Here is a 16,201-nt window from a genome sequence, read left to right on the forward strand (position 1 = left end):
TTTAATTTTCCTCTGCTCAGTAAGTATTGTTAGCCTGGTCAGTACTACCGGTCACTTGAAATGAGGTTCTTCATTTACTATGGCATCCATGAAGTTCTAGAGCACCAGCACCCTGGGAAAAAGATTTACTTCCTGTACTTTTACTCCCAGGTCCAGCATGAAGACTACATAGCTAATATCAGCTCAGAAGTGTTGGAACAGCTCTAGAACTGAAGACAAAACAAGTATTAGATTGCTTATGCATGTGTTGGCTGCTTACTGCTGTGTGATAGAATGGTCAGAGTTAAAAATTTGCTGTTGATAAAGAAGACACCATATTACAGTTGCCTGTGAAGGAGTTAAATTATCAGTTTCTTAAGAAGGAAGAAAAGGATGTAAAGAAAACTTCATAGTAAATGTATTTACTTCTATTGAAAAATCAGCTGCATCAATAATTTTTGGCTTTGCCAATATACAGACTTTTATTCTATTACATGTTCATATTTTTCCCATATGTACATCATTTGGGATATATTATAAGTATATTCAGAAGAATGTCAAAATTAAACATCACTCATTGTGTATTTGAATATATTTGCTACCTAAATTTGAATTTTTTTTTATTTTCACCTACATATAAGTAATAAAAATCCAAGAGTTTTCTAATGCTATGATATTGATTTACATATATTAATTTAATGGGTTTACTATATACTTTATAGTATCATTTCCCCTGTATTTTAGTTGAAAGCTGAAATGATGAGCAAAATTACAGTGGAAAAAAACTTCTTGCTCCCTCACCTTTTTCTAGTGCACAGGTATTTACAGCAAGAAAATGGCAGTCGATATTTTCTCTTGCTGATGTTGGCTTGTATGTTCTTAAATATTTAACTTAATTTCTTTAATGATGACTCTGAAAACCTCTACATGAGGAACATTATAAGACAAAGAATGTTAATGAGTCTTAGCATTTGTACTCAGAGCTGATCAGAAGCTGTTCTAGGCAAAATAATCTTGGACCCTGCACTTCTGACAGAGAGAACATTCAACAGAACCCTCATTTCAGGACATCAAAGGTATTAACAGCTTTGGCTAGTTAAATTGAAGCACTATATATTCCTTCTTCAAGATTACACAGAGTCCTGCAGAGCTGAAAATACCATGCTTTAGGTCACATTTCTAATTCTTACCTACTGTCAGACATTGAAAGGGGTATTTATTTCTCCACCCTAGGCTACCCGTGCAATACAAATGGGTTACAGCAAAAATTCCAGACTCTGTTGGGGCAGATGTTAATCCCTGATTTCAAATGAATCACTATACCCTGTTCCTGGTGGAATAAGACTAACTATATTTAAAATCTGAATTTGAATACAGAGATAGGCTACCCCTGTGCACCAATTCGAGTTTGCTGCAGTATTGCATAGTCTACACTATCTCTATTTAAATGCATGCTTAATAGTGCTTAAATGTATAAATAAATGCCTTGGCATTGGCTGTGTCAGTTCCTCATCAGCACTGTGTAAAGATTTCTGCTAAGCTAACAATATCATCAGCAAATGTTTTCCTGCATCACATGTGAAATAAAGGGGAGACTGAAATTTGCTTTCATTGTAAGTGGTACATTTGGTGCTTTCCTTTAATCAAACTGAGATTAGACCAAGTGAAAACATATTACAAGGAAACTAAATTGGCCTGGTCTCTCTGGAATGGATCCTGTGAAGCCATAGTTGAAGATGGAGGAAGGACCTCTGAAGACTATGCAGTCAAAGCTCTGTTCAAAGGAAGGTCGGGTAGAACAGCCTGATATTAGCTGTGTCCAGTCTGATCTTGAATATCTCCAAGTCTGGAGACTTTATAACCTCTGAAACCTCTTCCAGTGTTTTTTTGATCACCCTAAGTAAAAACTTTTTTTTAAACAATTTCCAGTATTTCCATCCTTTCTCTGGCTACTACAGAGACCTGTACAGGTCTGGTACAGAATCTACATGCTCTTATCAGATACTTCTCCAGGCTGAACATTCATGGTACTTTCAAATTGTCATATGAGAAACACTGCGATCCTTTAATTGCTTTTACTACCCTTGCTCTGGTGTGTCTATGTCTGTCATGTACCCAGGGAGCCCAGATTGCACACAGAGGTCTCAGCAGTGCTGAGCACAGGGAGAGAACTGTCCCCATCAGCCTGATGGTTAATGCAACTCAACATGTTGGCATGTTTTGCTGCGCAGGTTGGGTTCAACTTGTTTTCCATTAAGATCTCCAGGTCTTCTGCTACCATGCTACTTTTCCATTCAAATGCACCCCTCAGTGCCTAGGTACCTGAGGTTATTCCTCCTGAGGTGGAGTACTTTTTAATATCCCTTGGATTGTCAGGAATAGTCTTAAAAGGTATTTCTACTGAAAGACTCTGTTTTTCTTAGAGATTACATAAAGCTTCAATAGCAAAATAGTTTGGATTTGGGCAGGACTGTGGGAATCAGAAAAACAAATCAGGACCTTGCCAGCTCTAAATACTGCAATCAAAACTTGTGGATAAGTACACATGTAAAATGAATTAATATAGACAGTCACTTTATCCTAATCTCACCATGTATTTCCGTAATACTTCCTAGAAAATGCAAATTTGCAAATGAGGGCTGGTAGTTTTTGTACAAAATGCCTCTTCCAGATTTTATTTTCTAAAACTATTTGTGAGGTGTTGCAAGTGGGTGGCACTGGTGGTATGCACTGTTGGAATTTTGCCTTGACCCTGCCAAAATCCATTCAAGCAATGATCTTTGAATACTTCTTTCCAAATCTCATGACGAGCTTTTGGCTTCTGTAAAGGTTATGTTTATCCAAAACCACCCTTAAAATTCAGTCTAAAAAACCTCAGATGTCCTGTTTAGGATATCTAAAATCAGCTTCTTGTATTTGTTTTTTCATGCAGCCATTGGTCGTGAGCTTAAGGCTATGCTTCCAGTCTGGCTGATTAGTTGTAATGTCACTGTTCTCCTGTCCTTGCTGGCCACATGTGTACCTGCATCTGTAAAGATTTTTTTCTTTTTACTACTGCTGGATCCAGGGTAGTAATATAAGTAAAAAAATTTCTTTGCAGTATGTCATTGCAAGAGCATTTCAAGCATCAAAATGAAAGTTAAAGAGCTTAAAAGCCAGCTATGTTGTATTTGCCACAATATATGTATTTATTGTGACAACAGATTTGCAACAAAGATCTTGAATAGCTGGGGAAGACTTAATATGGCTTCATTGCTATCAAGAAATGAGATGATTGTTCTTATCTGAGGGCTCTAAACTCTTTCCAATGCATTACACATTGACAAAAGCATGATAAGTTTGATTAAGCAGCAAAGCTGTGGAAAAACTTGCTGATCAATAAAAAAAATGCAGTGAAAATTCATAAAATACTCTAAAAGCTGTAAAGAATTTGATTGTTATATAGCTGTCTTCTGCAGATAAACCTGATATCAAACCTCTGAAATCATCTTCTCGAGACATTCTAAAGTAAAAAATAACAATGGCACCAAGATAATTGAAATGCTTAAGCATCAGTTTAGGTGCAGAGGAAGAAGCTTTTGCATTTTTAACCACTTAATGGGTATATTTACTTAAGTTATAAATAACAGCATGAGGCTGTCCTTACAGCATAAGTCTTGTTGGGATAATTTTTCAGAGAATTAACTTAGAGTTGCTGTGCTTTGAAGTTAAGGGTCTGTAGCTCCACCCCCAAAATGGATTGTGGTTGTAGGAGGGCTCTTCACAGCACAAGGTTGAGAGTGAACAGAGGTGGTGACACGTTATCTTTTAGCATCTCAGGGACTTTGCAGGGTTGACTGAATACATTCTCCACCACACTCAGCACTAGAAAGGTTCCCTGCTCCTGGTGCTTGGCAGGTCAGTGCAGTGAGGCAGCACTTTGACACACTCTGCAGTGTCCTGACCCTTCTTTCCATTTCCATCTCACTTGTCCTTCAGCACAGGAATCTCAGCACATCTTCCACTGTCTTTCCAAAGGATTTTGCTTCAGTCTGTGTAGGAGATACAAGCATAATAGCTCACATAAGAAGTACATCAAAAGCAAAACATCCCAGTAAAATGTCAAACCCTGGAAGAAGATACATCTGTATGTGTAGGTTGAAATAAACAAAAAAGACTTCTATCTGACTGTGCCCTTAGTGCCTTGCTTGCTTGCTTGTTTCTTTTACTGAAACTGAATGTCCACTGCAGTGCATTAGCTTTCCCATTCAATATAATTTGTCTGGAGCTAAGTGAACACTCCTGCCATAATTTTTGTCCATTCTTTAAAGTATCATTTGAAAGTAATTTCATAGGGATGAGTAACTTAAGTTGGTAGCTTAATGACTTCCCATGACTAAATCTGTGAATTTATTATTCAGTGAAATAAGGACCATAATGTGAATATTGAAGTGTCACAGTCAAATTCTACTTTTGCTCAGTTCCAGTTACAAGAGCAGGCTTTGTAGAAGAGTAGGGAATAATACGTTTGTGCTGGGGAATGCCCACGGCTGCCCAGCATTTGATGCAGTGTCATCTCTATTTCCTAATTCACAGCTATAAGACTGCCTTTTATCTTGGCACATAAACATTTGGCAGACTTTCATTATTTATGTTTATCACAGCCCTTATGCTTTTGCATCAATCATTGCAATTGGTTTACAATGTGACCTAGATAAACAGAATCTCATTGTGCATTGTAAGAAATTTCAAATTAGAATCCAGTTTCATGAATACCTGTATTCATATGCTACACGAATATAAAATTGATGCTTGGAACACTCATTGCTTTCATGTTTCCAAAGACAAGTTTGGAAAGGTATGCATGAGAAATCTACTGCTGAGACCTGGGGCAGCAAGTTTCCCATAGCATTCCTAGAATAACAGAGGAAGAAATATGCAAATCACTTCAAACCCAGACACTTTGGACACAGCTTACAAATTAGTCTTTTTGGCATAAATCCTAGTTCAATAGCTTGATTATTCAACTGTAGTTTTGCACTCCTGCTACAAAAGGAAGGAATTTCAAGCACGTTGTTTGTGAGCTGCTTACAAGCCCTCCCCTATGAACCCTGGACCTTTTTCTTAACTGCAGCAAAGCAGGCTGAGAACATACCACAGACCAGTGTGCCGGAATAGTTTTTAAATGTTAATGAATAATATGATTACTTTATTAGAGGACCCTTCTGTGATGTGTTTCCAGGCACTGTTCAGGAATGTATTTATGCACACAATGTTTTATTTGCTTAAGAGAACTAATCATTTTTTTGATACCCTTTGACCTTCCCTTCCACTCCCCCTTTTCAACTTTTCGAGTTGTTGATGTAAAAATTCTGTGAAACAAAGCAGGGTAACTGGCAGAGAACAGTGTTCTAATGCCTGCTGTAAGTATTTTTGAAGAGTCATGATCTATTCTGCATCCAAATGATTAAGGAGATCCTATCTATGCAACAGGATTAATCACTCCTTCAATTATGTCCCTGACCTGCTTCCAGAGCTCTGATATCTTATTTCTTCATCTCATATTACATGTGACAGGAATGAAAAGTGGATGTAAAAAAGAGTGGGCACTACTTCCTATTCTAGCTCCTGGTATACACAAAACCACAATTCTACTAATATCTGACATTAAAAATCTGGATAATATTCTCACTTTTGGGAGAATACAATATTGATAGGAATAATTCAGGCATTTTCCTTTAAAGCAGGTTGACAACTTGAAAAACTGTGCTGTAAATTAAAACAGCTCATCCAAGCAGCTGTAAATTGCATGACTGGCACTTACTCAGCAAATGACTTCCTGTGGACCTCGCTGACCTTGTCAATATTGTGAGGACCATGGCTTCAGATGGAGAGAAATTGCTTTTGAATAGTTGCTCTGAGAATGTACAAACAAGTATCTCTGTAACAAGGAGGCATGAGATAACTTAAAAATGCATGAGAATTTTCAAAGCATAGAAGGAACACAGAAAAATTTTCTGTCTGGTGTTCCTGATCCCCAGCTTTCTTGCTTGTCTCACTGTTTTGTGTTTAAAACTCTAATTTAATAATTCTTTAAAAAAAAATAAAATACAAAACCCAAAACAATCTCAGCTTGTTTGGAGGGGAGGTTATTTATTAGCTGTCATATTTATGTAAGAGCTTCCAGCTGTCAACTTAATTGGACTAACATGTAAAATAAGGCTTTCTTACCCCAAAGTTTTACTCCTGATGAAAGGTCAATTCCAAGCTGAGTTTTTCTGAGAATCTAAATTATCTGCATGTCATGGTTCCAGTTGGCAATACTAGTGAGATCTGCTGGTCTGCACTAGATTCCTTTCTGTACTTGTTTAACTTAAAATAAATATTATCTATTGAAAATATATTTCTTCAAGGTATAATGCTAGTTTTAGCTTAGGATCCTGGTTTCTGTGAAATTTTTCCTTTTGGTTTTTTTTCTTCTAATAACTGTTTGGAACCAAAATTTTATCCAGGTAACTCAATAGACAATTAAAATGAGATTTGAACTCCTCTATTTTTAAGTTTGTAAATATTTTGCCTCCCTCCACAATTTTTAATTTTTTTTTTGCAGTTCACCTCTGCACTTGTCTACAAAGTAGACAAATTACAGAACTCTGCTGTGAACTGTCTTGTTTCTTGACAGAAGTGATTTGTGATTTTATTTGCAATTTGAAGGATTTGCTGTCTCTTACTTATTATTTCCTGAGTATCTAATGTAATGACCTTGGCAGCAGAAATTATTTGGAAGTTAAACAGTCTAGCTCAAGGAAGCACCATTTAACTCCAACAGTTTTGCTCTGTGCTTAGATATGTCCAGCCACTGTGACCTAGGTAAGACAGCTCAATGCTGTTACTTGCCCTGAAGTGTTCCTGGACTTCTGTTGGAACAGAACAAAAAGCTGTTAAGGCTTTGGATTTCACAGTCAGTTCACTTTCAATACAGGTGGGAAAAATCTCATGGAAGAAACTGATTTGGAAAACCAGTTCAATTCTAGGCTGTTTGTTCCTGACTGAACACAAATATAGCTGATAACATGCAGTATATTCTATCTGCAGGTGCCCATGTTTGCACTAAAAATTGAAACCTAATTTCATCTCCACCTATAGGATAGAGAAAATGATAAAGGATAATAAAATAGCCAGCCTAGGCTTACACTGTAAGGGAACATCAAAGGACAGAATTTCTTATGATCTGCATGCTATTTGCAAAACACTTTGCCCTTTCCCTTATCTGAAACAAAACTAATAACATGACTACTGACATTGCTTGGAACAAAAGTATTAAATCAAAATTATTCATCACTTCTGCTTTCAATTCATGCCTTTTTAGATACAATAACCTGTATTGAAATTTAGCTACAAAAATGTTCTTCTACCTATGCTTATCATTACTATGTATGAATAGATTTCACAGCTGGCTTTGATGAGCAATGCTGAAGTCTAGATTCCAATATCAAGTATTCCTACATTGTGAATTATCACACTTCATGTTCAGATCTGCTTGCTTCTACAAATTAGCACAAGAATTCAGAAAGAAAAGCTAAGTCAAAGGCATTTTAGTAAGGCATATATCCTCATGGCCGGAAGCAGAGTAAGCTGATAGAAGAGACACTTAGGTGAATCAAAAGATAAATCCTCAAGTGCTTTTTATGTTGCAGAAAAACCCACTTCCAAGTGCTTGCAATTTTCTGGTTTGTTGTTTTGTCATTGTTGTTTGTTTGTTTGTTTCATAACTGTAATTAATCCACCACCAGAAAATCATATGAACAATTTGTGGGCAGTCTTGGGGAAGATTAAGGTTTGTACCTGAGGAATAATAAGCCATGTATTTTAGGTACCTCAGCACTGTCATAATGACACACCTCTGAATTTTACAGGATGTAGTCTGTTATAAAACTGTTAAAGTGCAGTTCTGTCCATATGTCACTCCTTATGTTATTTGGATAAAATTCTGGTACATTCAGTAGCAGCAGCAGGCAGCTTATGAGTAGAATACATATACCAGATTCTATAGGCTCTGGCTTCTTTTTTTTTTTTTCCAATCTGAATAAAATTATTCATTCTATGTGTATTAAATGCTCAGTTACTTGGGATAAGACTGTGGAATTTCTTGCAATTCTAAATTTAATTCTAATTTAACAAATTGAATGGTGCCAGCCATGCAGCCCTGATTCTGAAGCAGCTGTTTTCATAAAAAACTTTAGACTTTCATAAAAAACTTTTAGGGGTTGTACCGATTTCTAAATAGTAACCAACTGGCTGGTTAGCATTTTGCAAAAAGTTGCTGCTGACATCTAGTGGTGCTCTTTGAGAGTACTAAACCCTGACAAATTTGACACCTTCACCAGTAAATGCAACTGATAACCTGATACGTTGATGCTGCAATTTCAAAATAATAAAATGTGACTTTTCCTGTTATAGATAGCTTTCTTTTAGTGAGGTGGGGTGGAATAGTGCCAATAGCAGCAATTGCAGCTCAATGCTTTTGGAATTATTTTATTCTCTCACACAGAAAATATGATTCAATGCATTTCTCCTAATTTCCTATAATCAAAATACAGTAATTTCACGACTATAAGGCACACCCTTTTGACTAAAATTTTGGCCCGAACCTGGAAGTGCTCCTTATAGTCCGGTGTGCCATATATATGGACAAAGTTGTGAAATTTGCCAACCTGGAAGTGCAAGTCACCATGGGGGGGCAGTGCTGCAGGAGTGCTGAGTCGCGAGGGGGAGCAGGAGCAGGTGGCCGCAGCCAGCAGGAGTCACGTGGGGAGGGAGGGAGCCGGCCGCCATGGGCTGCCCCAGCAGCCAGGAGCCACACAGGGAGGGAGGTGGGCGGCCCCGGCCGCAGCGCCGGGACGGAGGGGTCTGGCGGCCGTGGGCGGCCCCAGCCGGCATTCTGGGAGGGAGGCGGGCAGTGGCTGTGTGCAGTCCCTATTGCCAGCTGGGGAGAAACCGCACGGCCGCCTGGGAGCCACGAGCCATGCCAGCTGGCGCTGGGGGTGAGTGGAAGTGCCGGGGCCCACGGCATGGGGAGGGCGCCTGAGGTTGCGTTTAAAGGCTACACTGATCTGTGAAAAATATTTGCAAATTGAGCACTTGCCAGTAATTCGTTACTTTGTTGCACGCGGCGCAGCTCCTTGCTGCAAAACAAAGTGCACCTTATAGTCCGGTGGGTCTTATATAATGTACAAATTTGCAAAATTTGCTGACTCCTGGAGGTGCGCCTTATAGTCATGAAATTACTGCAACTAAAATAAAATATTTCTCATAGTTACCTTATTTGGCCAGTTGATAAATATTGCACTGCAAAACCATTTAAAAAGTATTCTGGATCCATTATTTTGGTACCAATCTATTTGTATTTCAACTTTTAGCCATAGCAGTGACTAATAGTTCCAGATCTAAAAATCTCAAGGAATTTCAAGAAATCTGTTCAGTATTTGCTTATGTATTTGGCCAGGTAGTGCTATATGGAATCAAATCTGCTGTGTTTACTACCTCCTATGGTTTCTCCAAATGAAAAGCTCATTTTTTGTTTCAGTGCTTTTAATTTAAGGTTTTGCTTGTTTGGGTTTTTTCCCCTGATACTGTTAACACAAGGAATTCAAATCAGAAGAGATGTACAGTATCCACTGTCTGTTTATAAAGTACAGTAAAGGGAGATCACTTCCAGAGCAGATTCTTAGCAGTTATGTTGTTTGGAGGATGCAAATAATGCTTTTGAGACACTCTAGCTGAGGCTTTATACACATGCATTTCTTTTTGTTAGAGGAACAGATATTAGGTATAAAGTTTTATGATGCTGAACTTCAATTGAAGAGAAATTAATTTGATTTATGGTCATGTTTATGCAGATAGATGACCCTGATTTTAAGAAGTGTTTCCCAGTGTGATCAGGAGTGATCTGGCGTGAAGAACATAATACAACACCTAACTTGTGTGGTGTAATTAAAATGAAAAATTGATATGCAGTTCCTTTTCAGACAACACAGCCTATGTACAGTAATTTCACGAATACAAGCCGCACCAATTTGACCAAAAGTTTGGTGGAAACCCGGAAGTGCGGCCAATATTCCGGGGCGGCTAATACATTAACAAAATTCTAAAAGCTGCCAACACGGAAGTGAGAGCCCGCGGCAGCCCCAAGCCAAGCTGGAGCCCGGCCGGCCCCGGCAGAGGTAGGAAAGCCTGGCAGAGGCGGGGCCAGCAGTGTGGGGGGCGGGCGGCAGAGCCTGAGCCAGCAGGGCGGGGCAGGGGGGCGGCAGAGCCCGGGCCAGCAGGGCAGGGGAACCCGGGAGAACTGGGGCTAGCAGTGCAGGAGAGCATGGCAGAAGCAGGAAGGCCGGTGGGTGGGGCTGCCTGGCAGCGGAGGAAGCCCAGCAGAATCGGGGCCAGCAGCGTGGGGGAACCCGGCGGTGCGGGGGCCTGCAGTGCCGGTCAGGGCGAGGAAACGCGGCAGCGGTGCAGACGGGAGGGGGCGGCCGGCGAGCCTGGCGGCGGCGGCAGCCCTGCCGGCGGGGCGAGCGAACGCGGCGCGGGGCGAGCGAGGCGCGGCGCGGGACGAGCGAGGCACGGCGCGAGCGAACGCGGCGCGGGGCGAGCGAGGCGCGGCGCGGGGCGAGCGAGGCGCGGCGCGAGCGAATGCGGCGCGGGGCGAGCGAGGCGCGGCGCGGGGCGAGCGAGGCGCGGCGCGAGCGAACGCGGCGCGGCGCGAGCGAACGTGGCGCGGGGCGAGCGAATGCGGCGCGGGGCGAACGGCGAGCCCGGTGGCGGCGGCGGCAGCCCGCCGGCCGGGCGAGCGAACGCGGCAGCGGGGCGGTGCTGACGGGAGAGGGGGGCCAGCGAGCCTGGCGGCGGTGGCAGCACCACCCGGCCAGCCCCGCCGAGCCGTGGCGCTGAGCTGGGCCACCCGGCCCCGTCGGCAACCATGAGCGGGCCGAGCCTGCCTGGCCCCGCCCCGAGCCAGTAAAGCCCGCTATGCCGCCATCCTGTTACTAATTGGCCAATTTGTGAAAGCTGCGCACGGATTCTCGCGACGAACAAAAGTGTGGCTAATATTCGGGGTGTGGCTTATCTATTGACAAAGACAGCAACATTGTCGAGGCACCGGGGGTGCGGCTTATAATCCGTGCGGCTTGTATTCGTGAAACTACTGTGCTTTATTTCCCCAGTATGGATTATACTTTATGCTTGACACAGCCATGCATGCTGAACTGAAGTAGGTTACTCAAATATACTGAGACTTCATTTCTCACCTAAATTCCAGGATGTCCAAAACATTGGAGCTATTAACTAGACAAATGCATACAATGGTGGAATTATAATTGTATAATTAATCTTTGGACAATTAATAAGAAATGCCTGCTGGGTTGTGTTTATTCAATTGGGTAGTGTTAGGGCAAGGATGTAAGGAAGCTCCTACTGCCAAATATATGACCTTCAGAAGGTCAGCCTATCTTGTAAATTTAAATTGTCAATGATCTTTGCAAGTCCTATTTTCACGTGTGTACATGATCAGAAACAATATAAACATGGGAGCACAATATTGTAAAGAAATTGCAGTATGGTTGAAGCAATCAAAAAAGGCAGTATTCCAAAGGGAAAGGCTCCAAGGAAGCTAGAACACAGACATGGTGTTTTGACTAAATACATGTTGTTAAAAAATGGATGTTCTCACTCCCGCATTTTTCCTGTACAATATTCTCTTTGCTTTTCAATTTGTACTGCAGGTTTGGGGTTCCTTACATTATAGGTAGTGTTTCATGGTCTGTGACAGTGGCCTGTGCAGATGTTTGGCAGATCCTCCTGATCTAGACTGTCTGTAAAAGCAGGAATCACATCCCAATGACATGGACTGTCACTTACAGGATTTATATTATTTGCAGAATCTTTCTAACTCTCAGTATCTTTTTTTTTTTTTTTTTAAATTAACAATGATCAGCAATTGGTTGCATAACAGGAGGTTTCGAATGGATTTTAAAAACTCATTAGACAGATTTAAGTAGTCTCTGTGGTGACCTTCAATCATCAGGTCATCTTTCATATTTCCTAGCAGTATTACTAGCAGTGAATGGTAAACCCTTGCTTCTGGTAAATTAGTCAGAATTCACCCAGTGTAATCTGTTGTGGAGCAAGATGCCAGTCTCAGATGGAATTTTTCTGTATGCTCTGTTCTGATCCCTGTTCCTTATGTTTCTTATGTTTCTGTGTGCCTAGGGTGGTCTCATTACTGCAGCAAGGACCCAAGTTTCAAGAGCATAAACTCTGTATCTCATTTTCTGTTGTTTGCATAGATGCACAACACACTGCAGGATTTCCTCTTGTCTCTACTGCCCATTTATATTATCCTCCAACATCCCCTGATACTTTAGAAAATAGAAACCCTACAGATAACCCCTTTCCAATGTTACAGACATGCTGTTTTAGTTGTGCTAAACAGAGTGGTGACTCACACTTCCTTAACATTGTTCTTCAGCTTTACTTTCCCTAATGCAAATTAGTCTGAATGCTATGCTGTTATTCCATTAAATTCCCCACTGGGTCAAAATTACAGCCAAGTTATTGGTGCATTAGGTAATTAAATCCACTTATCAGGGTGGTTAATGGAGAACAGCAGTTATTACCATGCAGGGGAACATATTTATATGTAAATGCCTATTTGTATTTACAAAAAAATGTATCCAAATTTATTTTTTATGCTCAAAGCAATAAGCTGTAGGCCAGAAGAGACTGACCTCAAAGAATGCATTTTGTGCAATACAGTAAAAAATTATAATGGTCTCTAGCTTCAAAACACTGAATCAGGCCCAATGCTTTACAATTTGTTTTTAAAATATTTTCTTGAATTTCACAAATTTTAATAGATAAATTTGTCTATAATAGTAATATTTCCACTACCTACATAAAACTTGACACACTAACTAAATTAAATTTTAAATGTGTATCAACTGTTAAACATAGTATTTTATTTAGCCAGTTACAATAAGACACACTTCTCTATTTTTTTTGCTCTTGTTCTGACCAGGAGAAGGAATCGAAAGATATTGTTCCATGCTTTATTTATAGATAAAAGTTTTCACATTTCTTAATCTTAGAAAAACAACAGATGTTAAAGGTCTGCAGGCAAATTTGGTAATAATCTAACACACAGGTCCTCATATTTCAATCTAACAAGATTATAGTTAAAGTCTGATATTTTGCTAGCAGTTATGATTGACCATTCTATTTTTGGTTCTATGTGAATGATTCTCTAACTCTCTCTATTCCTCTTGCAAAGAGAGAGCTACATTGGCACTGTAGACAATTGACTTAAATAAGCTGTTGATTGGATTCAAATAGCTGTTACCTTCACTTGGAATCAGAATGAAAAACAGAAATTTTAAACACTTGTAGAACCAAAGTTTTAAGAACATTGTATCATGTTACTTCATCCTACACTTTTAATGCGTTCATAATTTTTGTGTTATATTTGTTGCATTTAGGATTACATAGGTCACATTCACCACTACTAAAATAAATTCTAACATGTCAAAATTTAATGAGGAAGTTTAAATTATTTGGTATTTTTTCTTCAAAAACTTTGTCCTAGTAGCTGTTCCTCAGATACCAAAATCTGGTTTTATAAGGACTGTTACAATTTCTTTGGTTGTCCTGCTCAGCAACCTCAAACCTGTAACTAAAATTGTATTAAGTTGGTTTTAGTAGTTAATCAAAGGCAAATTAAACAAAGTTGTATTGGGAGCAATGTGTGAACATCCTTGAATTCTTCACAATAAAACAGAACATTGCCAAAGATCCCACACAGTTAGGCAGAATACAGAGAAGAAAGATCATTTGTGTGGAGCCCCATGTAAACAGTGATATTTCCAGAAGGCTCACCATCAATATTCACTGCATTTAAAAGCATGATTTGCTTTCTGTCTTGTAAGGGAAGTTAGATGTAGCAACTAGTGTATATTGCTGTTGTGATACATCTTAGAAACTTTTTAATACCTGGCAGCTGAGGGTGTCTCCTTTCATTGCACTGAAATTTGATAGGGTTTAAAATATATTTGTTTTAATGAGGAAAAAAACAACCTAAGGAATAACTTATTGCTACTGTTTCCATATTTTCATGAGACACATTAGAAAATAAGTATGGACAAGACATGTGCTTGGGCCACTCTAAAGAAGCAATTTTGGATTTGAAGCCAGATGTCAGCACAGCCAAATACTTCTTGGGCATGAGGAATTAAAAAGTGTGGACTACCTGGCTGTTTTTACACAGTTGTTCACTTCTGTGCATCTTACCTTCTGTGAGCTCAAAGGGAATCTGAACATTTAGGGCTTTGAGGCCACAGTGATTCCTCAGGAAAAGAAATCAATGCAAAAAGATACTGCATAGAGATTTCAGTAAATGGAAAGGCAAAATGCAGCTGTGGCTCTTTTAAATACAGGTTACCTTCAGAAGCCAGAGGTTATATTGCCTTCAAAGCATAGTGGGAAAATATTTCTAAAAGTGGTAGGCTTGTCCTAATGTTTGCTCTTTGTGTTGCAAGAATGACTGTAAATCAAATGATGGAATTTCTACTTTATTATTAAAGTTTGCTGTGGTCACAGTGAAACAACGTGGCATGAGAGCCAAGTGTATGACCTAAATTGGGTTATGGATTTCTTCTTGGAAATATACTGTGAAAACATGTGTGGCAATGTGCCAGAAAAAGGGGGAACAACAAAAAAGGAAGGGATTCTGAAACCAGACAATAAAATACTGTGGGGAGATGCTGTTAAATAGAAACTGTTGCAAATAAAAAATGTTTAATATGCATGCATAATTGAGAAAGCTGGATAAGAACAAGATTTTAGGGAGATTGTCACCTTTTGGAGGGAATTCTTGGAAGTACGAAAATATTTCCACAACACAAGAATATCTAAATCCTAATTTTTAGGTTCTTTACTACTTTCTTAGAAAAAAAAAAAAGGCTAAAACATTTAAGAGCAATAGTTATACATACATTAATCCAGTGCCACAAATATGAAACATTGAGGGACCTCTTTCATAAAATGGTGGCATAATGAAGTGAAACACTTTGACTTTCTCTAACCCTGTCTAAAAGGCTAACTTAGAAGTTACTGACTTCTCCTTTGTCTGGCTCCAGGGTTCTCTCTTTGGGATTAGAACTCTTTGGGTGAAAAGCAAAAGCATTGACATAATCTGTGCGCTAGTACTGATGCATCCTTGCAGGAGCAGTGGAAGATGCAGTGTAAAGGGTTGCAAAGGCTTCCTTTGTAACTGCCCCAATAAAGAGAGAAGATGTAGTGTTTGAACAGGAATCCATCCTAGAGCTGAATTCTCAGTTCCCTAATTTGCCTCCTGGCTAGGCTAAGTTAAGTAACATAACTGAAGTGACATGAGCTCTGGTGAATGCAGGCCAGAATATTTCAGACACCTGTTCAGCTCAGGTAATGCGACCTATTCTGCAGTTGCAGTTTATCTTTACACTCAGTGCAGCACATCAGAAAAGTGTACACCACGGTGTCAAAACTGATGAGTCAGTGCTGTAATTTAACTCTGCATGTTCACTGGCATTTTGAATGTTACTTCCAGGTGACAAACACTTTAATCAGAGCCACTGCTCTTGGCTGGCTACTAGATAGCTAAAATCCCAAACAATGGCTGGAGTTCTCAGCTACTTGCCCAGGTCATGTTCCCAGATTTCATTCACATTTTTTTTATTTCACAAGAGGAATCAAACAAAGAAATGCATGGAAGTAAATTCTGTATTTGGGAGCATGCTAATGAACATATTATGCCTGCGAATCCTCACATACTCTTTTCCACTTTGTGTCAGCAAAAAGCTAATGTAATTTAATTTTTACAACTTGTAAATTAGCAGTACTGACCAAGCAGCCTTAGAGGAGCTATTGCACCCAAAACTCACATGACCTGCAAGATAGTTCAACAGTACAGTTAAACTTAGCCAAATTCATGTAACCACAAGAGAAGAAGCATCTATTCTTGTCTTGGGAGGCAGATCCAAGTTAACTCTCTCTGCCACACTGTCTTCCCTTCTAGCTGCCTTGATGCTGCAGGAAGTCCCCTGTCAAGACTCAATTCAGATCTTTAGTGCTCATGTCTGCTCCTTCCTGCTTTCTTTCCCCAGGTAAGTATGCTCACTTCCAGACATCTTTAAATTCTGTTTCCATGAACCTGTCCATT

Source organism: Catharus ustulatus, chromosome 5 (assembly GCF_009819885.2).
Source record: "Catharus ustulatus isolate bCatUst1 chromosome 5, bCatUst1.pri.v2, whole genome shotgun sequence".
In the NCBI taxonomy this organism is placed as follows: domain Eukaryota; kingdom Metazoa; phylum Chordata; class Aves; order Passeriformes; family Turdidae; genus Catharus; species Catharus ustulatus.